Below are 22,721 nucleotides of genomic sequence, written 5' to 3' on the forward strand. Positions count from 1 at the left end.
TCACTTGCTAAACTTAGGAAACTAATGCACACTTTACTTATTCCATGCTGCAAATAGTGATGCCATTTAAATCTATAAATGTAATCCTGGTGAATGATGGGTGTTGGGCAAGGAGCAACATATTGATCCACCCATGCTCTATTATTGCCTTTTAAGAAGAAGATTAGTTTGCTCCAGATATGCAGCATTCAATAACATTTTATAAATTGTGCTGAGACTAATCCCCGAAAGCACCAGATAAACCCAGATTTATAAAGCCGTGCCTAGACTTTGCTGGTCTTGTCAGTATGGAATAGCATGAGGTAGAGCCAAGTTAAAGCCAAGTCTGACTTGGACCCTCTTAAACTGGTGCCCCACTATACCTGTCTCACCATCCTCTGGCAGTCAGCTAGTTGTGATTTTTGCCCAGTGCCCTAAATATATCACTTTGTCCCATAATTTAAACAGTTTTCCTTGATAACCATGGTTGATACGGACGTATTTGTTAAAATTCTTGGGCAAAAACTCGATATTAACTGTTTTTTTAAAGAAATCTGTATATTTTCCAAATATAGCACCTATTTTGGCAATTGTTTTGTATGAAAGTAACTTAGGAAATATAGTAATGTTTTATGTGGTAAATATTAGGCAATAATTGCAAAATTATCAAAAAGAACACTTTTTTTCTTACATTAAATACATTTTAAGTTTTGTTGCAGTGTATTTGCACCAGAAACAAAAACTAAAGTCCAAAAAATATACATCCACAACCTGATCATCCAGCACAACTGGATGAGGTCCCTACCTTAACATATTTAATTTAATGGTACGTTTTATGAGCTAACATTTATCAATTGCTTCACGCTGTTATATGGCCCTATTTGGCAGAATACATTCCAAAGGGATTTTTAATTAGCACTTTGGAGATATAATGTATTTGATTGTGATATTTGATACAGTTCGGTGCAGAGAAAATTATGGCACACATCTGTCTCTTAGATGTGGGAGACATTTAAATATCAAATTGGTGTTCATTTTGGGGTATAATAAAATTATAACTATGCAGTATATATATATATATATATTTGTGGTCATATATGCATAGTACTAATAATATGACACTAAATTTACTGTCATAAAAGTATTCGATTCCAATAAGCCATCATTTAATAGATAGCTTAGAAAGATTATGAGCTCTAATATAAATTTAAGGGTAAAACGGAAATAACTGTGACATTGGAATGTTTTCAATATGTGGCAGTTAGAGACTTCCTTCTAGGCTTATACAGATTAGAGTTAGATATAAGGAACGCTGAAGTCAGCCAGGTAACCCGAGATGCAAAATGAAAGACACTTTTAAAGTTCTGACTACCTTTATGTTATGACTACTACATATATAGGCAGGACTGATGATCTCGTGCTAGTATAAAAGCAGATATTGAGTACTCCAATGATTAGTCTATAGAAGAGATTGTAACTTTCCAACTGTTGTTTAATAAAAGCTTTCAAGATCTCTAGATAGAATCTGCTCAGATAGTTGACAGCTGAGGATCTGTGGCATTGCAGTTCCGCAGCTTGTTGGTTCACATTTCATAAAAGTAATGGGTGTTATAAAACAATTCAACTTTATGATGGTGTTTAATGATGTTTTGCCTCTGACACCAAATCTGGCCCATGAAAGTTAAATAATTTGACAATGATCTATTAGAATGTATAGAACGGGTCTCCATAAATCTGAAAATGCAACATATGCTGGATCTGCAGTCCATCCAACAAAAGGTACTTCGGTAATAGGTCCTGCATCCCCAGAAGCAATTTCAGGCAGTTCAGAGTCAATGGCCCTACTGATTAAGATATATTCAGTCACATCTAACCCGTGAGTATCAAGCAGGGACATGGTTAAACTAGAATGTTCTCTTACTGTAGCATTCCCAATGTAATTGTTTGATCATATTAAGTAATCAATGGATCTACAACCCTTATCCAAGTTCCTGCAAGTGTCATCTTGAATGAATATGCTGATGGTTCCTGCTGGTGCACTTTTTTTTTATCAATGTAACTTATTGTTTGCCCCCACATAGTCAATTATCAGTGACCTCAATTTACTGCAGACACATGCAACTACATCTGTGGAAAGGTTCCAAAAGTACTGGTCATATACACAATAGCAGCTTGGTAAATCCATGAGAGTGCCGTACCCTACTGCACTACTATATTTTCAACAGCAGAAAATATACTTCTAAGAATAACCTTCTTAGCTAATACTCTTTTCAGAGATCATGCTTATTTATGAAGGCTTTGAAATGAAAATTCACTTCTTCAAGTACATAATCGTCCCCATTGTGCAAGGGCATATTATACTCTTTACTATTCCATTCTATGTCTGGCTATTCCATTTGATACTTTGTTAGATTGAAACTAACAGTTGTATGCTAAAATATCCAATAATTATACTATGAAGTTTAAAGACTATTTTTTATAAGACTGCATTTGATTTTCCTGTGGAAGAAAGCAATCATAAACAAAATAATATTCTATGTACGTTTTTCTTATGCGCAACTCAATGTATACACGGCAAGTTCATAATTCTATGCATTTGTAGGTTTATGATCGAGAAGTGGATATGAAGAAAAGATAGATTTCCTGTACTGTGTCACATGAGAAGATAACATTTTCTAGATGTTCTCCTCTGTAATCCCTCTGGGAGTTGCAGTTATCAAAAGGAACCACAATAATTAGACTAGAAGTGCCTCCTGCAGGCACGATCCTCCTTACTGCAGTCAGAAACCTTTAGAAACGGCCAACTGCTGGACGGTATAAAAGATATAATTTCCTCTTCTTTTGATCATCTCCTTTAATTATACTGAAGCCGAATAGACATGTAAATCTTGTAATGGGGTTTTAAAAAGGAAAACTTGTTTTTTCCTTCTATTTAATCATTTTCTTCCCTTTTTATTTTGGTTAATAAGAGTCAATCTTCTCAATCTTACTTCCCCTCTTTTGTGGGTGGAGAAGAAGCTTCTCCTTATTCTATGAAAAAATGGCTTATTATTGAGTTCCTAAATGGGAAAAAAGTTAATTGAAAGAACTGTGAAAGTAGCAATAGCAAAGTAATTTGTACCCGACAGAGGATTACAGCTAGTTTTATTTACATTATTTTGCAAGAAAGACTCTTAACCTTTTAGTGCAACTTCATTTCAAGTATTAGTACAGGTGTTCTGTACAAAATCATAGCAAAAGAAGTATAAAGACAAATGACAAAACAAGGTTCTCTATATAGAATTACAATCTTTTTTGTTAACAAGGATTCAATTAAAAAGCAGGCTTTGAAAACTATGATAAAGGAGACTTGTTAGAAACCAAAAGACAGTTTATTTCCATGAGGTACAGGTTAGAATAAGGTTGGACTTTAGTATAAGGATAATACAAAGTATATAATCTTATAACACTAGATTTTGTTACGTTAACACTGCGTATGTGGGTGCAGTTCATCCATCGCAACCAGTACCGTCATAATAACCCATGGTTCATTATAGCGAATTACATATTCAATCTAATACATCATAGTTTCCTCCTTTTTTTAGCTAACGAAGATAGCTATAAATAGGCTGATCTGAGCATCAGGAGAGATGTATAATAATATGAAGAGCACCTAAAGATTTATAGTGAATGATTCCATAGTTAGTATAAAATATGTAAACAAAATATTGCTGCAATAGACCATTAGTAATGGGCACGAAATGAAGAAGCGGGGGAAACAGGTGACCTTCATCAGGACTGACATTAGAGTGAATTAATCTCCAGGACATGCCAAACAAATGTAGAGCAAGAAAAAAAAGTGTTGCTTATATGGTTATTATAAATGAGTCCTAACAAAAATAGAAGTATACCAGCCTGTTGATGAATAATGTGAATGTCAATATGATATAAAGCATTAATTCTGCAGTTTGGCTGTTGAAGCTAATATTCACCTTTACTCTGGAATTTAAAAATCTGCTTTATTTACCTACTTTGGATAGATTTTTACATGCATTCATTTATTACATATTTCTTACTGCCCTTTCAAAATATTAGTATGGATGCAATTTTATCCTGTTGGGAGTGATTGATAACATGGTCAAAGCTTTCGGCAGAAAAACCACCTTAGGAGGTATTAGACCTTTGTAGGTTTGTCAGTTGAAGAATGTTACTTTTACCAAACCTTACATTTCACAGTTCTATACATCAAATAAACCTGTGTAAACAATAAACTATATATGTGTACATATTAAAATAAGCAAAATAAATGTATTTCTGCCCTGTTGTTAAGTTGCTGATTGTACACAAACACGAAATGGGTCCCGCATGTGTAATCATTTGATTCCCAGAAATTCAACATGGCCACTCTTTACTCACTGCTGTGGTACTGAAACAGTTAAAATAACCTGAAGCAACACTCTTTTCGGGTTTTCTTAAGAATCATATCTATGGCTTGTATGGCTACTTTGCCAAATACTTTATTTGATTATATCTGTTGTTAATATTTCTATTACAATATTCTAATATTATTACCACAAGAAACCTTTGTACATGGACTGCTGTACACCTTCACTCATTTTTGTCAACCTCAGAATATGAGCATTCGTTTTGGGGAGGAAAATGAGAAATTACGGTCACTGTGCACCGACTGACAGCTTGTCTGCCACATATCCTCACCTCCGACCCAGGTCTCTAAATATGCCATTCCAAATGACTTCTTCGACAGGATATAGTTGACATCTAACTAGCCATCTCTGCCTCTCTGCTACCCAACTTTGACTGAGACAATGAACCAAAAACGTATGCACATTCATATATTTACAGGCTCAGAAGGGCAGTGCATGTATAAACATACAGCAGAATTTCCACATCTCTCAATGTACATTTTGATTTGCTTCTATTTGGACAAGATATTAGCTCTGCAAAAAATAAGTTAGGTCTGAAAAAATTAGTGCTACCCTTGTCTTACTAAATAATTTGGATACCTAGGCATTTTCAGTAAAAAAAAAAAAAAATAAAAAAAAAAAACTTTATCAACCTGACCTCACAAATTCTCTTTTGGCTGAATGGGCACAAATTCCCAAGGAAACACTCCAAACTCGTGTGGAAAGCTTTCCAAGAAGAGTGGAGGCGGTTATAGCTGCAAAGAGGATGGGGGTGGTGGGCAACTCCATACTAATGCCCATAGTCTTTGAGTGTGATGTCCAACAAACTCATACAGGTGTGATGGTCAGGTGTTCAAGTACTTTTGGTTATATAGTGTATATTCCAAGGGCATGACAAAACTAGAATTGACTAAAACTAACCGTTATATTAGGTAAAGAGGGCCCTGCTCAAAAGCTTACAATCTAGTAGATTCTAAGAGAAGGGGTGTTAAGATGCATTTCCTGTGGTATACATAGATACTAATCAGTAAACACCATTACATAAACTATATGGACAAAAGTATTGACCATTACACCAACAGGGACTTTTATGACATTGCATTCTAAATACATAGATATTAATATAAAATTGGTACCCCTTCTGCAGCTATAAAAGCCTTCACTCTTCTCAAAAGGTTTTTGGAGTGGGATTTTTTTGCCCATTCATCCAGCACAGCATTTGTTAGGTTAGGCACTGATGTTGGATAAGAAGGCCCAGCTCACAATCCTAAAGGTGTTCAATAGGGTTGAGGTCAGGGCCGGTCAAGTTCTTCCACACCAAACTCATCCAACCATATCTTAAAAGTCTGTTGGTGTAATGGTCTGGTGTCCCAATACTTCTTTCCATATAGCGTATATGTCTTTACCTTATGGAAATGTAAAATGTAGTATTTGGGAAAAGTTACAGATCCAGTGTAACACTATTTTTTTAACCTCTTAAGGACAATGGGCAGTCCCTAAACCCATTGAAAACAATGCATTTTGAGCCCGTACATGTACGGGCTTTGTCATTAAGGGGTTAACCGAACATTGTTAATTTCATCAGAGAAGGAATCTGGCTAGCCATTGGACATTCTTTCAATGTCTTTTTGGTAAGGAAAAAGTTTTGATGGGTAACAAAAGGAGACTTTTGAAATGACATAAATAAAATGTTTCCTGTAGTAAGTAAAAGAAATTTGACAATCTAAGAAGATGGCTGGAAAAAAAATCAAGGTAATGTGACTATGTGTGAGATTATTTATATTACGAACTTCCCTGACCGGGCAGCATTGAAAGTGAAGAACTGCTGTATCCTTTGTATTCATGCCAGAGGAATTTCAGTTGAAAATTCTCTTCTGCTGGCACCTCACAAAAGGATTACATTTAATGGAAAAGGTGAAAAGTAATGATGCAAACAAATTCCTTCGAGAAGCAGACTGATGAGTGACCCATTGCAGTGCCAGACCTCTGACATTCTAAGGGTTAAAAGAAGAGGAGAAAATATGAACTCTAAATCATAACCTCTAACGCTACAGCCCACAACCAAATTAGACTTTTTTAATCCAGACACATCATCCTTCTTGCTTTCTTTTGTGCATTCAGAAATTGTGGCTGGCTTAAATACTCCACTGACAAATCTGTAACGGCAGACTGTATTTTCTCTTGACTTGAAATGGCTAATTACTCATCGTTCCCTAGTCACAGACCATTAGCTCCCAAGTCACTGGCTGCACTTCTGAGAGACCAGTTCACATTAATCCTGCGTGAAGTTAAAAGTGATTGCTTATTGTTTTTCTGAATCCTGGATTTGCTGGGTTAGTGGATGCAGAAGGCAGATCGTCTGATGGTTAGAACAAAAGGATATATATACGATGAAATATGGGTAAGTAGGGGTAGGTTGTAAGAAATAATACCAGCAGTGGTGTGGTGAGGGGGTAATTCAATAGAATAGTTTTAAGAATGATGGTAACAGACATGAGCAAGAAACACTAAACAGAAGGAAGGTTATATATTCCAATAGTTCATTTCTCCCAACAAAATGGTGCCATAAATGAATAAATAATAATGAGTATGTATTTTATTAACATGAAGGATCCTTCCCAGAAATAATGGCACTTGCTTTCTTAGTGCTCTTTGCTTTTTACTTTTAATTTATACCATACATAAATACTACATGTATTTTGGGAGTTTTTAATAATTCTATTATTAAGGGATAACGCCTTAAGGCAGCAGTCTTTCTCTTCTCACTTTTGCTTGTATCCACATTTGACCACACTGCCCTACACTATGCCCTTCATATAATATCCCTGAAGTGTTCCTCGTACGCACGATGCAGTTTCTCCATATCATTCCCTGCTGCACAATCCTTCAATTACATGACATCCGTTCTTTTTTTTGTTTATTTGTATAATGTATGCATCAATCATACTTTTAGATGTATGCCAACAGGGCACCTAACTACCTTCCCTACCATGTAAGCCAGAAGAACCGGACAACCTCAACATATTGTAGTTTTACCAATTGTGTAATGATACCTTTACTACTTTCACATTTCCATCTTGTTTAGGCAGTTTTTCTCATCTGTCTTATTCAATATCAGAATCTGTTTGTTATGTCAGCCTCTTGTACATCACAGTCAGTTATGCTAGGGCTACATAGCCGAATAATTGTTGCGCTTCTCTAACAGTACATATGATCAAACATTTAAGATACTAGAGACTCCCATTTTAGTGAATAAAGTCCCATATATGTCCTTTTTTAAGCTATAAAAAGATGGGTGTTAAGCATTGTACTTTTTTCGTTGTTATTCCCATATTAATATACCCTACCATTTAGATCAATGGTTTTAGCACTATATCAACACATATATCTGATATTCCCCTGTCCCAATTATCCCCCAATACACGCTTCCCAATTTGGTTCAATTTTTCTCCTTATTTTCTTCAAATTCTCAAATCTGCTGCCTATATCTAACATAACTAAAGTCAAACTGAAAGAGCTATGTCTGTAACTATAATGTGGGGGATCTAATTTCAAACTGAATTAGCCAGAGGATGGGGAATCACAGCACTCGGAAAACATTAGCTATTGCCTCTTTAATCTCCATCACAGTCTGATAGCATCCATACATCGAAATCAGGTTGCTGCAGCTTAATTACAGTATAAGGAATATTACAGCTGATAAGATGTCTTTTCACTTCTTCTACCTCCTTCTCTCCAAACCACCGCAGCAGAGAAATAGCAGGGGAAATTAAGCAAAGGCAATTAATGCTTCAATAAATAGAGATGAATTAAAAAGGTTAACATTGTACCTAAGACTAGCTTATTAGGATAAATCTCTGATTCTCTATGGAGCAGCCCTAACATTTGCAAGACAGGGAGGTGGGAAAAAAAAAACTTGAAAGGCAGATACAATATTCAGGAATATAAATTGAGCTTTACTAATTAAAAATAATTTGATGTCACTTTTAGTAAATTAATTTCAGCGCTCCTTCTCCCCACTCACTGCTAAATTACATTTTTTTTTCTTGAAGTACTTTCATCGTTTTACAGAACTCATAGTCTTAACTAATATTTTATTGTACTCTACGCTTATTATATGTGAATGCTTTTCATTAAATGCCATTAACCACATACTGGCGCATATTTCTTATCCTCAGGAAAATTCTATAACAATTGCATTAATGTGTATAAAATGTGCTAGCAGAATGATAAGGCTGTCTCGAGAACAAAAAAGTGGAAGTCTGCAGGACAGTTCAGCTTACCAAGTTCACTTTAATAAAGGGCCAGTCCTAGTGAATATTTCCTGCAAGAAGGGCTGAGCTGGCTCTGCATAAAGCATAGTGAGTCAATGAGATTTTTGTCAGAAGTCACCTAAAGTATACATTATGCAGGCACACCACGTTTTCTTGCAGACAGCCGGGCTGGCCCTTCACAATGAATAACTATGCCAATGAGTTGAAATGACACCTCTTTTGCAAAGTCACTTGTAAACCATCACTTGATTTTATAAACTGCAATATGTTTCCTCAACCATCTCCAAAAACCTCTTAATTTAGAAGGTTTTGGCTAATATAGAACATATGAACATACCTGGGAACTTCTGGGCTCCAGCTACCCGGAGCCTTCCCTTGTGGGACGCGGCCAGGACTGCCCACAGACGTCCACGGGCGGTCCCGTGACGTTGGTGGGAGTTCCCCCTGATGTCAATGGGAGTTCCCCCTGACGTCAGTGGGAGGCCCGGCCGACGTCAGTGGGAGTTCCCGCCGACATCAGCAAGAAACACCCCCTTTTAAAGGGAAAATGGGCAGAGATCAGGGTGTGTCAAGACCCTGCTCCCGCGACCCGGAGGATTCGGGTCTTGACCCAGAGAACAGGAGATGTGGTGCTTCACCCGGCAATCTCCAGGTCCCCAGGTATGCATATGAAGCATTGATAACTTTTTAAGTGGATTACCATAAATACATACAGATGGAACCCTGTAAGGCAGTTTCTTGCATTATATGTCTAGTAAAAGTGAGTGATAAACTAACATATTCACACATTACACATATTACATTTTTGAAGCAATTGGGGTAGTATACACTCTGTTTGATACCAATAGAGATCTCATGGTACTTTTTATCTCTAGGTTCTTTTTAATGTACTATACTCTGTGCATTCACTTAATCTACATTTATATAAATACTTACAAAGAGATGATACCATAACATGGGTGGCCCACTTAAGCAGCAGCAAGGGAGGCAGAAACAGTAGGCTGTTTAGAGTAGGTTAACTAGACATAGAGAGCAGAAAAAAACACCTGGTAGTGAGGGGAGTGCAGCAAAAAAAGCTTTTATACCCCCTGCTGTCAGAGTTGGTTCATCCCCTTCAACCTGGCAGCTGCTCCTTCACAGGCACAGAGTCCTCACCTGGGCGAAGACACCAGGTTGTTTATTTCAAACATGTATTGCAAGGATTAGTTAGTACCCCCACTGCTTAGACCACAATTTCCCATGCCTCCAAGCCAGTCTGCTATTGCCAGATGAACATGATGGAAATGTACATTATAGGATATTTTGCCCACTGTGGAAAAAAATCCCGGAGAAGCCCCTGTACCACAACAGTATTTAGTATTTAATAACTGTGATATATTAGTTTACTAAATTTCTGAAGATTTTAATAGATAAAAGAGGGCTCTGAGTTAAAGTCACTTATGATGCAATTATATAGCCTTTTATAATTCCATTTGTGTGTTCTGTTTATATCTTAAATTATATCATTTACAAAATATCTACTCAGTATAATATTTTATAACAGTTATGAAATCTTAAATGTAAAATTACTCTCTATTGAAAAATGGAGATTTCATATAATTCCATCAATTTAATGGTGATGAAACATAAAGAGAGCAGTGCCGTAAGATTTTTTTTTATAGAGGCATAAATGAAATGTACTTTCAATGTAATGTACTGAGTTGTTATCATCACTTAGTAAAATAGTAAATCTCTTTCAGGCAGACTTCACAAATATATTGAGAATTAAATTCAATAAAATAAAAACATATACTAACATGCTAATTTGAATACACAATTTAAAAGATAATATATTTTATTGGCGGACGATAGCAAGTACATACATTCCTGTATTTTCTTAACTGCGCAGGTAGGAAGTATATTCAATAAAGCTCACCCTTTCAATATGTCTTCCTTTGTCACATTACAATGGGCATGCATGTAAGCTTCTGACAACATTGTAGTCGTCTTGTCCCAAATTTTCCTTTTTTGAACCCCCCCGTAGTTTGTTAAATGCTTTTTTGTATCTTATCTCTCTAGTCTATCCTCCAAGCTATGCGTATTGAGATCCCTTCATATTTCCTGACACCTTTTACCCTGAAAAACATTTCTAGCCCTTCTCTGAACTCCCTCCAGGTCATTTATATATATTCTGGAGATGGGGTCTCCACAACCGTACACTACAGTCTAGGTGAGGTCTAGCCAGAGATCTCTAAAGAGACATAACCAGTTGAACGTTGCCCTGAGTCATTCACAGCCTCTTACCTCTACCACACAGAGCGCCAGGATATGACATCATATCACAGTATGATGCATGTTAGACACAGAGTAAGGTCACCATGGAGCATGTTTTTTTAAAATATCTTTTATCATAAATATAATGTTACGGCATTGCAATGCCAAATATATTTTTTTCGACTACTCCCATTTTACATTTTTAAATTCTAAATTATTTGTTAACGTGCCTTGCTCCTGCTGGTAATCACGTACTGTCTTTTTGTACAGTCACTTTGTTGCAGTTGTCACAAAATATTATTAATTATACCACATTTTGCCAATTTAACTCAACCCGCATACTTGGCTTTCACTTTGCGGAGAATGTCAGAAAGAAGAAAAAAATAATGCAGAGATTATACATGATGTATAATTTTTCTCACCCCTTCATCAATCATTCCATCTCCTTCATCACTTCATCAGTGTCCTCCCTCATTTCTGATCTCTTGCCGTTGCACTGCTATTATACTGTAATGCCTCTTAAGCCTGTCTCGTATTCAGTGCACACGCTTGTAACCGCAATGGCCTTAAACACACAGTGTTGAACTTGAAAAAGACCTCATTGCGAGGTTGAAAAGTTGTTCTTTGTCTCAATAAATCTGCCTGACGTTGGAACTCTTGAGTGCCTGGAGCCTTTATTTATATATTGGATTTATTGGGGAACTGGCCCTTCCTGGCACAGTTAAGCACCTGGGTTCTTTTGGAGTGTGCAGATTCCTCATTCTGGTTAAACACACAGTGACACCTGTCTGGAACTAGGTTCATGCGTGCCATATGCTTCCGTGTTTTTCTTTTGGCCCCATTAAATTGATTTAAGAGGTTTTTCACCTGCACGTGCCTTGATGTTATACATATTGGTTCGTTTTGAGGTGTGTGGTTTATAGCACTGCCTACAACTGGTTTAATGGCATTTATCCACAGTTGCCCCAGTTGCAAATGTACACTTTCTCCTTTACCAATAACTGTTTCCATGATACAGAAAATGATAAAGGAGAGTTTAGATATGAGCATGTTTGTATTAGGGGCTAAAACATCAAGTTTCTGTTATGTTACCTACTAAAAGTGAATAAATTCTTCTGGCCTTCAGCAAAAAATCCTTGGTGTGCTCTTTTACTTTCCTGTATATGGAACTTGGTTTGAAGATGCACCCAGGTAGGAATTTACTCTCCCAAGACTGTGTGTAGCGTTACTCTGGATTGTATATACTGTATATATAGTATGTGTGTGTTTTTTTTCTGTTCTCATACACTATTTTCTTTAATCATGATTTCAATATGTCGTCTTCTCCATACTAGTTGTTAGTTTTTTTTTTTTAATCCTGTGAAGCATGATTTACATTCAAGGACAAAAGCACCTTGTGACACTGTTTCCGTTTCTTTGTCACGTTCCTGAAACGCTTGTGTTTTGCTTTCTGAAATGCATTGGTCGTAAAATAAATTTATATTAATCACATTACCATAACAATCGTGACTTCCTACTTATAAGTTAAATTAGAAATTAATTAAACATGAAATTCTGATTCTTTTCACTAAACCTCGATCCTGATTTGAGGCTGTTTAATGTTTGTATATTTGTATATTGTTTGCAGATACACATAATATATTTCTCCAATAGCTTTTTTAGGTCATATTTTTACATATTTACTTAAGAGTCGTGTTCATTTAATTTCTTCTTTTTCCACCAGGAACTCAATAAATGTTTGATTCCTTGGGAAACAATTTTCTCTCTAACCAGCTCCATGTAGCTCTACAGCATTAGCATAATATAAATATAGCTGAATTACTATCAATGGGGTTAACGAGAAAACATAAAACAAACACTGATCATGACATGTAAAATTAATGGATAATTAATATTAACCAGTAATTTTAAATGGATCACAAAGTACACAGTACACTAAAGCTTATATGAACCCTTTTACATTGAATGTATACATGTTTTATTTAATACTCATGAAAAGGACATTGGAAGGTATTCTTTCATGCATAAGCTCTAAGTAAAATATATTTCTTCACTACTGCTCCCACTGTCATTGCACTTACCATGTATTTTAATGCACTTTGCCCACTACCTAATGCCATAATATCCACATTATCCCCATTGCGGATACTAATACTCCTATTGCCAACACTTCCATCACCGCTATCTCTGATACAAGTACGTCTTTACTCAAAGTTACCATTCCTATTCCATTAATATCCTCAACATCCCAAATATAATGGTAACCCTGCAAGTATACACAGAGGTCCCCACATACAGCATCATCTCCAAAACTGGCAAGGAGACATACATCACAGCTGCTTTTAAAGTAGTTCAGTAGTAAAAGTGCAAAATGGGCTATAGTGTACACCAGGACCACCAATATGCAGACCGTCAGGACCAAAATGAATACAAATTTGCACTCCCTCCCACCAGATTTTTAAAAAACCTTTTTTTTTTTTGGTTCCTTGGACCATACCCTAAATCAATGAGGCAATACAATAGCGGCCAATAAACATTTAAGGTTGGTTCAGTATTTTAAAAAAAAGAAGCCTACATCTGGCCCCATTATAATTACTGATTTAATAAGAGTATAGGACACCAGCACATGACATATACACACGATAACCGTATTGCCACCAAACAAACATTGCTTAAGGACACCATTGGTCTTGGATGGGAAGGAGATAACTCTGTAAATGTGGAAGTTATTTATCATTTTATATTTTTATGTATGAAAACATTAATACACAGTGATCATTACTTTGTGTTAGCTATTGTATTATAGACAGTCTTTGTAGAATCATATCCCAAATAGAGTTGCCCAGTCAAATGTTCTACCTTCACTATACTTAGGTAGCATTAGAAGTGTACCGCTATTAATGTATGTATGTGGACACCCAAAGATTATACCTAGCCTTTCAAATCTCTCAAGCAAAGCCACTGAAGTCAAAACAGAATAGAATATGAACCAGGGTTTGAAAGGACTGTCAAGCGTTGCATCGTAGAAGTGAACGTGCCCACATGGAGCGAGGCAGAAACTGTTAATTGCAACAGAGATTAACTCGGATCACCTCCTTTTTTATTCCTTCGTTGCCCATCTTAACCAAAAGTGACATGAAATATTTCATTTACCTGCAGTAATTATTCTTTATCTTTATCATTGTCATAAAATCCTGCCCAGCCATGCAATTCAGATACTCTGAAATATTTCACATGGAAACATTTACAGAATTCTGCATAACGCAAAGTTCTTAAAATGCACATTTAGTCTTTTACACACATTTATCAAAGTAAAAACTATTCAGAGCATACAAAATAAACATCACCAGGTTACGGGAGTAAAGGAAAAGACGCCAGGGTACCTCCAGATACAGAAACGTTTAAACCCTATTTACTATCAGAGACATGGAACTGGGATAATTGGCAAACATTCGTTATTACTTTGTTATAGTGTCTACTTAAATGCTGAAGGTAACACAAGGAAATATTTTCAGCTCTTTGACTTCACTTATAGCGCCAACTCTAGTGTGCTACTGTTGCAGGAAGAAGTTAGCTGGTACTGTATAGTGTGTAGCTAAGTTGAACTTGCCATTGTTGGACCTTCTGAATAAATAGTGAAGTGAGTTAAAACCACAACCGCTATTGGATACACCCCCATGGTCTGTTAACTGATTCCAGCAGGACCATCACTGTTACATTCTAAAAAAGAATCAATAAGATTACTGTGACAGAATGACCCGTCATGAAGGGCCCCCAAGGTACCCAAAGATGGCTCCAGCCTGGCTGCCAAACAAAGACAGCACAGGTAGGAACTCCATTGTTTAACTAATCCCATTAATAGGATTGCTGCCAGGAGAATTAAAGGTTGGGCTGTATACATGTATCTATGTTAATGCAGTTCTGTGGATATACGAGTCCATGTTTTACAATAATAAACTGTTCATTCCTGCTGTACTCAATTCAAGGTAGTTGTGTCTACTTATTGGGTACACATAGCAGGGTTCCAAGGTGTGCATGCTGACTGGTGCTGGAAGTTATTCCGGGGACAACAGGCGGATACATCTGGGTGATCTCTAGGAGTGACTACAGCTCTGTTGGTTAACCCGTTACTATTACTGTGTGGAGACTACTCATTAGCATTAAGACAAGGTCATATAGAAAGATAATAATCATAACAGCCACCATTCTTAGGATTTTCAGCCCAAATCTTAATATTTCCCAACAAGGTTTTTTTTTCTACAATACAGTGTAAGAGCAGTTAAAATAAAGACCATACACTGAGGTTGAATAAGAGTCTTAGTGACAGCTGGTATGTGGCACCATACGGAAACATTCTGTTTTATTACTGTCCCTTAGAGAAATTCAAATGCTCCCCAGGTGCATTTGCTAATGAATATACCGTTTTAAAAGACACTCATACAGTGCGTGCCCTTTGGATATTTTTATGTGCCTCTTTCTTAATGTCTGTGTATTCTGCCTCTGGATGTATATACATATACATAAAAAAAGCAACAACAACAAGATACCTATTGAGAGCCAGGGGTTCATCAATATGCTTCTACACAGTGGCCTGTTTGCCCATATGGCACTAAGTTCTGTAAGATTCAGTTATTACAGCAGGATGTTCAACAGTCAGAATTTCTAGCATAGTAATATTATTTACTGGTTTAGCAAATTCACAGAATCAACCCAACTAGCCTTTGATCCCCATTGTCTGCGAAAGTGGAACTTTCCTGAGAAACCTGGCCTATTGGGAGGTATGCTTCGGCTTGCCTCTGCATGGATTACCTTACATTGACCATCTAGTTTTCTGTCTTCTCCTTTGAAAAAGCTAATTGCTCCTCACCAACGTACAAAGGATGAAACAAACCCCCCAAAACGAAGCAGTATCTTAACGAAATGGAGAAATAACTTAATGGGGAGGAACATTCATATACGTCTACTATCAACCAGTTAGATGATTGCAAAAATGAGTCCTGTTTCTTCAATCAAGAAAGCTTTTATAATAGTTACTCAAACTCATTTTGGTTGCTGATTGTTGCATAGTACTTCTAGAGAAATTACATTGCCTTTAAAGCATTCTCGTTTTACATTGCCTTTAAAGCATTGAAACAAGTATCAAAGAAGCACAAGGGAAGATGCATCAACAGCTAAGGTAATATGCATATGTGGTATATCATGTTTAATGGTATGCAAAACGCATAAGAGGGAGGATGCATCAGAACAGCAGCAGAGATTTAATTTAGCTCCTTCCCCTCCCCCTACTTCTGAGATTGATTAAAACCATAAATAAAACAACTTTTCATTTTTTCTTACACCTCAAATGGCAGAAAGGTAGAAAGTTTTTTTTTTTTAATTATTTCTGCAACAATGCTGGGAGAGAAGTAATTTTTAAGTTGTTACATTTTCCAAGTAATACCGTATTTGCTCAATTATAAGACGACCCCCCAAATCTTAATATTAATTTAGGAAAAAAAGAAAAAGCCTGAATATAAGACCACCCTATAGGAAAAAAGTTTTACCAGTAAATGTTAATTCATTTAAACTATTTTTTTAATAAAAGCTATGATTGAGAAAAATATTTTGGTTTCATTTCCTTCTATTTTCCAAACTGCCCCCCAGTTATGCCTTTTAACCCTCTAAATGCCACTGTGCCCCATGATATGCCTTTTAACCCTATATGCCACTGTGCCCCATGATGTGCCTTTTAACCCTATATGCCACTCTGGCACTTAGAGGGTTAAAAGGCATATTATGGGGAAGAGTGGCATATAGGGAGGTTTAAGGCATTTCAGGAGGCAGAGTGGCGTATAGAGGTTTAAAAAGGCATTTCTGGAGGCAGAGTGGCATTAAGGGAGTTAAAAGGCATTTCACAGAGCACCCTGCCTCCAGAAATGCCTTATGCCCACCATTTAACACTCCCACCCCACTTACCGGTACTTCTGAGTCTCCTGTCATGTAGCTGGGGCAGCGTGTAGACTCACGCTGCAGCCGGAAGGAGGCGTGGCTAGCAGCGAGGGTTGTCTGCGTGCATCGCGCAGACATTCCCCGGCTGTCAGAGATCAGAGTTCCCCGCGCCGGTGCCGATGCCGCAGCGGTGCGGGGAACTCTGATCTTTGACAGCTACATGACAGCTGCACACCAGGGACTCTGAAGTACCGGTAAGTGGGGTGGGGGGTTGAGACAGGAGGATCCAGATCCCCTGCAGCTGCGGGGGATCTGGATCTTAGTCGTCTCATAGTCAGATGTTGAGGTTTGATTATAAGACGACCCCGATTATAAGACGAGGGGTATTTTTCAGAGCATTTGCTCTGAAAAAACCTCATCTTATAATCGAGAAAATACGGTAAATGCAAGACTATTTTTTTTAAGCCCACATATTAAAAACTTTGAAAGTACATCACGTTTATATCATGTGTATAATATATATGCACAGTATTCAAATAGGGCAACAATCCTTCCTCACTTTTGAACATTATATAGCTTTTATGAGACTTAAAGAAGCCCTCTTGATCTGGCAGAAGTGGTTCCCAATCATTCATTTCTACGCCTACTCATTTGAAATGCATTCCCTTTTTCCGGTGTACAAGAGGCTTCTACAGAGAATCATTAAAACCTAAAGACAAAAGGTCTTAATAATGCAACATGAGGTGGATCTTTATGCACCCCCACAAAAAAAATGCAGCTACTTATTAAAAAAAGTGTTTCATACATCACTGGACAGTGGGTAATATCGCATGAAAACATCTAATTTTTTGGATGTGTACCTCCTTGACAAAGACATGGCTGTACAGCTCCCCCTACTGGGAGGTTCTTTATCTTACGCATCTACAATCTGCCAATCCAAATGTAAATGTGTAATGTAAATGTGTAAATAGGTATAGAATAAGAGAGCTTATTGTATAACATTACTTAAATGTAATAGTTATCACACATGCTTGTTCTGTATACTGTACAAGAATCTAAATATGCTCGATTTCTTGAGAATTTCTTATTTTGTCCATAGTATACAGCTTTATGGTCACATTTTGGCCATTTTTATTTAAACTTGTACCTTATATGAGAATTTGCCTGTCATTTAATTAATGTTCCCCATGTAGCCTCCTAAGACCAAACATAAATACAGAGTGTCTATTGACTTTGATGCATTTCAAGGATATTCTGCAGTCAGAGGTTGTCAATGCTAGCTCACAGCACAACTATTCACAGACATGTGAAATAACAAAACTTACCCATAGATTGCAAGCTGATGGTAAATGAGAAAATGATTCATTTGGACACGACGACACACAGTACAGATAGAGCAGAATAATATTCCATCAGAATCTTTCTAGTTGTTTGATTAATAGAGCTTCCAATTAAGTTATTAACCATGTTTCCAGTTTGCTGAAAAACTTAAAATACCAAGATTTTCCTCTGTTCACATCACTGAAAAAAGTACCAATTTTCATTCCCTCTTTCCTAACAAATACCAAAACATTAAGTGATGTGTGGCACAGTATGCATTCCATAATTAAAATATCTTTAAATACATTTTTAATAATACAAAATGTTCCTATACTTCACACATTACATTAGTGTTTGTCATATAAAGGTGTTAGTTTCAGAAGAAATTAAGTAGCAAATATCTGCAATATCAATTAGTAAAGAATAATATTCACTTGAGTTGCTTCATAGCAACTTTCAAATCTGTCCCTTAACTATCACCCAGCTACTAACACTGACCTTAATACCTTGACCCAAACCTACAAACTCTACCCCCTTACCAGTTAACCCAAAGCTATTACAATGCTACAGTTTTTATGTATATTATAGTGCTTAACAATGTACACAATGATCCTGCTGTGTTTTGCCGATAGCACATACTGCACAAGTCATATTATTACCGATAATACTGCATAATAGATCTACTTAACCTACTCACTCCAGGGCTGTCTCTACCTACAGAAGGCTAATAAGAGAGCAAGGCTTTTCAGGTGCATGGAGAATAAAGAGCTTTGACTAATCAGGAGCTTAGTAGGAATCCATTGCCCAAAACCAGCATCTGAAGTGTCTCTGAAGTAGACAATACGGGCACCTGCCCTCCGAATGCAAAATAAACAATATACACTAACTATAGGATTTGGGGTTTTGATAAAGGGCCCCTTAGACCAATGGAGGCCCTAAGAATATTTGGGGGCCAGTAATTAATTAAGTCAAACGTGCACATAACTATAGCTGGTTTAACTAAACAATATGAAAGTACAACAGCCATCTTGAGAAGAAACTGGTTGGGGGTCTATTCACTTAAAAAGGAGCGCTGACAGGAACCTTTGCTGCAGAGTTGTGGTTGCACCCCTTTGACTTCACTATACAGAGTGAAGAGAGGGCGTTAAAACCACAGCTCTCCCAAACTCTCCTTTTAGTGAATGAACCCCAAAATGTTTGTGATCTATCTACAATAACGTTCCACTGTATAGATCCAAAAGCCTTTCCCCTTGCAACATACAGGATATCCGTGTTTTTGTTATGGTTCCTCTAAACCCATGAAAACGGTGTCTTTTCAATCATACAATAACTTTCTGATAATTGGTAGCGGATTAAGCAAAGTGTACGTCTCTAAATGACCACATCAACCTATAAATACATGTAGCTGGATCATATTAATAACAGAGGACTACCCTAGTTGGGCTTATTTGTCCCAAAACTTGTATTATGTCAATGTTCCATCTGAGAGTTCATGGCAGCTCATATCAATAGAGGAAACAGTTGGTTAGTTTTAGTATAGGTTGTTTACAAGGGTATTTGGAATAATAATAGATAAGAATATTGAGAAGCCAAAATATAATTAGTATTGCATATCTCAAGACACCATCACACTTTTTTATTGTCACCTTTTTCCAATATTTCAATATAGAATGCAGAAGATTAAACACATTTTATTGATTAAAAGTAACAGATTATCACATCAGTTCTTCTTATCATGATCTGCCAAAATATCCAATTTATTTCTCAAAGCTGGTATTGGTTACACAAGCAAGGATTCAAGTGTGAAAAATGCACAGCTATGACAGGGCTGGACTGGTGAAAACTATCTCTCTTAAGATGTTCAGCTCTGCAAGGTGCAGGAATCCAGGGGCACCATCGGATGTTTTGGCACCCCTTACAGAACAAATGGTCTAGGCCCACCTTTCCAGATGGCCCTCCCTCCAAACCACAAGGTGGCAAAGATGGCACAGGCAAGCTGTTGGGTGTGCAGACAAGCCTTATGGGGCACTGACAAGCTGTTTAGGGAGAAAGCATCATCAAAGTGAGCAGTTTCAGATAATTAACCCCCTCTATTATCAGACATTACACACACAGTCACACAAACAGACAAACACAGTAACATAACACATATATCACACAAACACAGTGGGTTTCTTACATGGTGCTGAATGCAGCTTACATCGAGCTCTGTATAGAGGGCCAGTCAAGAGAGGCTTCTGAACTCTCAGCCAGTTGACAAGTTGACAAGTTGACAAGTCTCTCCTGATTGACTGACACCTGCTTCATCCTATTAAGGGTTCTTCCTCCAGTCCCCCTCTAATAAGTTGTCCACTATTTAAAAAAAAAAAAAAAAAAAACACTGGAGACTTTGTCTCCCCAAGCCCCTCCCCATGGCATCCAGGCCCATCATGAATGCTTTGAAAAAATAATGTGATGATTTAAGGTTACCAAATTTTAAGTCTGATCCATGCTCTTTAGATTTTTTTCCTATCACATCTTAAATTGCATGTAATTTGAGGTACTTAATACTAGGCCCCTAAGTGTTTTAAGGGGTTAATGGATAGGTTATTGACACAGAACTTACTACACTTATCCCAACCAATATAAATATTCCGCAAGAAGCAAGTCCATCTTAATTACTGTCAGGGGATGGTGCTACCACGTAAGCAGATTAGGCAGCGGCTTAAGGCCCCCATTGGTTTACATGCTCCTCTCAGAAGACATGGGAGGGATGAGGCACAAATCTCCCTAATGTTTACACCATTATAATCTCTCTTGTTCATTAACAAATGATGTCCCTCCGTTTTTCCATTGTCATCAAAAGAGACGGTGTAATGCATAACGAATGCATATTAAATGACTTTTGTGCAAAACAAATAGTCATGTTTTTTGTGTGTGTCAGGCATCTTTCCTTTTAATTTTGTATGGCTCATTTCCCAGGGCTGAAGTTCAGGAGTCAAATCAAGTTGACTTTAGGTGACTTACTGGATAGATAAGTTTCTACATATATCTATTTGCCATCATCTCACACTGTCAGGATTCCACCCTGCTAGCCCGGACCATGTATGATTATTTTTGCCGTTATGTCCGGCTGCTACCACTAGTGGCCACCCTCTCCCTCTCTCTGCAGTGCTCAGGATCAGATTACCAGGTCAGCTGGGTCTGATCACCTGAGTGGAACCTGCCTTTATTAACCTGCCCTGCCCTGTAGTCAGGGCCTTTGCATTGAAGTGCATGGACTGCTCTGCTTTGGCCCTGTACCGTGAGCTACCCGTGTCTTGTTCCTGAGCTACCTGCCTGTACCTGAGATAACCGCCTGCCCTGCCGTCAGCTCACCCAGTGGGCTTCCTGCCGTCAGCTCACCCAGTGGGCTTCCTGCCGTCAGCTCGCCCAGTGGGCCTTTGTACCCGTCAGCCCTGCCAGTGGGCTTCCTGCCATCAGCTCACCCAGTGGGCCTCCGTACCCGTCAGCCCTGCCAGTGGGCATCCTGCATAGAGACTACTGCCTTTACTTCCTGGTGATATCCTATATCAATACAGTACCTTTCCTCGCATTCTGTTGTGCTGTGTGTTATTTCGCCTGTCCGTACCACATCACTTACCGCCATGCATCGTGGGGTGCAAACAGAACCCCTTGTATCCCCTGCTACTGGGCTCCTACCCGACCTGCTTACCAGGGTCCTGACACACACTGACTAATCGTTTGTGATAAATAACTCTCAAATAAGCTTTTGTTTGAAATTTACTTTTTCTACAGTTTCTACCATTAAATTCAGTAACTAACATGAGTCTAGAAGCCAACATCTAAAGTGGCACTCAGAACCTCGGTAACAGTTCTCCAAAACCTACCTCCTCCTAACCACCAGTTACCCTCATTGTCCATCTCACTTTGCATAATGTCTCTAGGTGCCATCTTTACTTTGTACCTTTATATTCTATTTTACTGCTTTTTTTTCATATAAAAGTTTGATTATAGGTTTGCTTGTGGAACCTCCACCTCATATCCAATCATCATTACTCCAATTCAAAATTATTCTTCTACACCGTGGACACTTAAGATAAAAAAATAATTAGCTAAGACATGGAACAACTATTATTTAAAAGTACAATGTAAATAAATGTGATGATATATAACTAGTTCTGCAAGTGAAATCAGAAACAGATTATAAATAAGCAAACCTTGTGGAACGTATAAAAAAAGGAGGCACTCAATAGAACTAGGGGTTTCTTTTTTTTACTGGTGTGGAGTGCCAGTGCCCTCTAGAGGAAAAACACTGCATATGTTTGGGAAAGGGAACAAAACATAGCCCATCATACTTGGGAGTTCTGGAAACAATATTAAAAGTACTCTAGGAACAAGTAAATAGAGAGGCAAACAGGCATAACCAAACCAGGCCTCATTTATCACTTATATAGCAATAACGGTAAATGAGATTAATAGTTGTCATAAAATTAGATTTACCTTATTTAATAAACCAAAATGGCTACATAATTTCATCATGTTTCTGAATGGTTTCTGAATGGTTTAACTCCAGCTTGGTAAA

At 37.5% G+C, this 22,721-nt stretch overlaps 1 protein-coding gene across 1 annotated transcript in view; it reads right to left on the minus strand.

Annotated features, from left to right (window-relative positions):
• KSR2 (kinase suppressor of ras 2) overlaps positions 1-22,721 on the minus strand; it is a 156,440-nt gene that overhangs the window by 88,443 nt on the left and 45,276 nt on the right. The window lies entirely within an intron of this gene.

Source organism: Spea bombifrons, chromosome 1, assembly GCF_027358695.1.
Source record: "Spea bombifrons isolate aSpeBom1 chromosome 1, aSpeBom1.2.pri, whole genome shotgun sequence".
NCBI classification, from domain to species: domain Eukaryota; kingdom Metazoa; phylum Chordata; class Amphibia; order Anura; family Pelobatidae; genus Spea; species Spea bombifrons.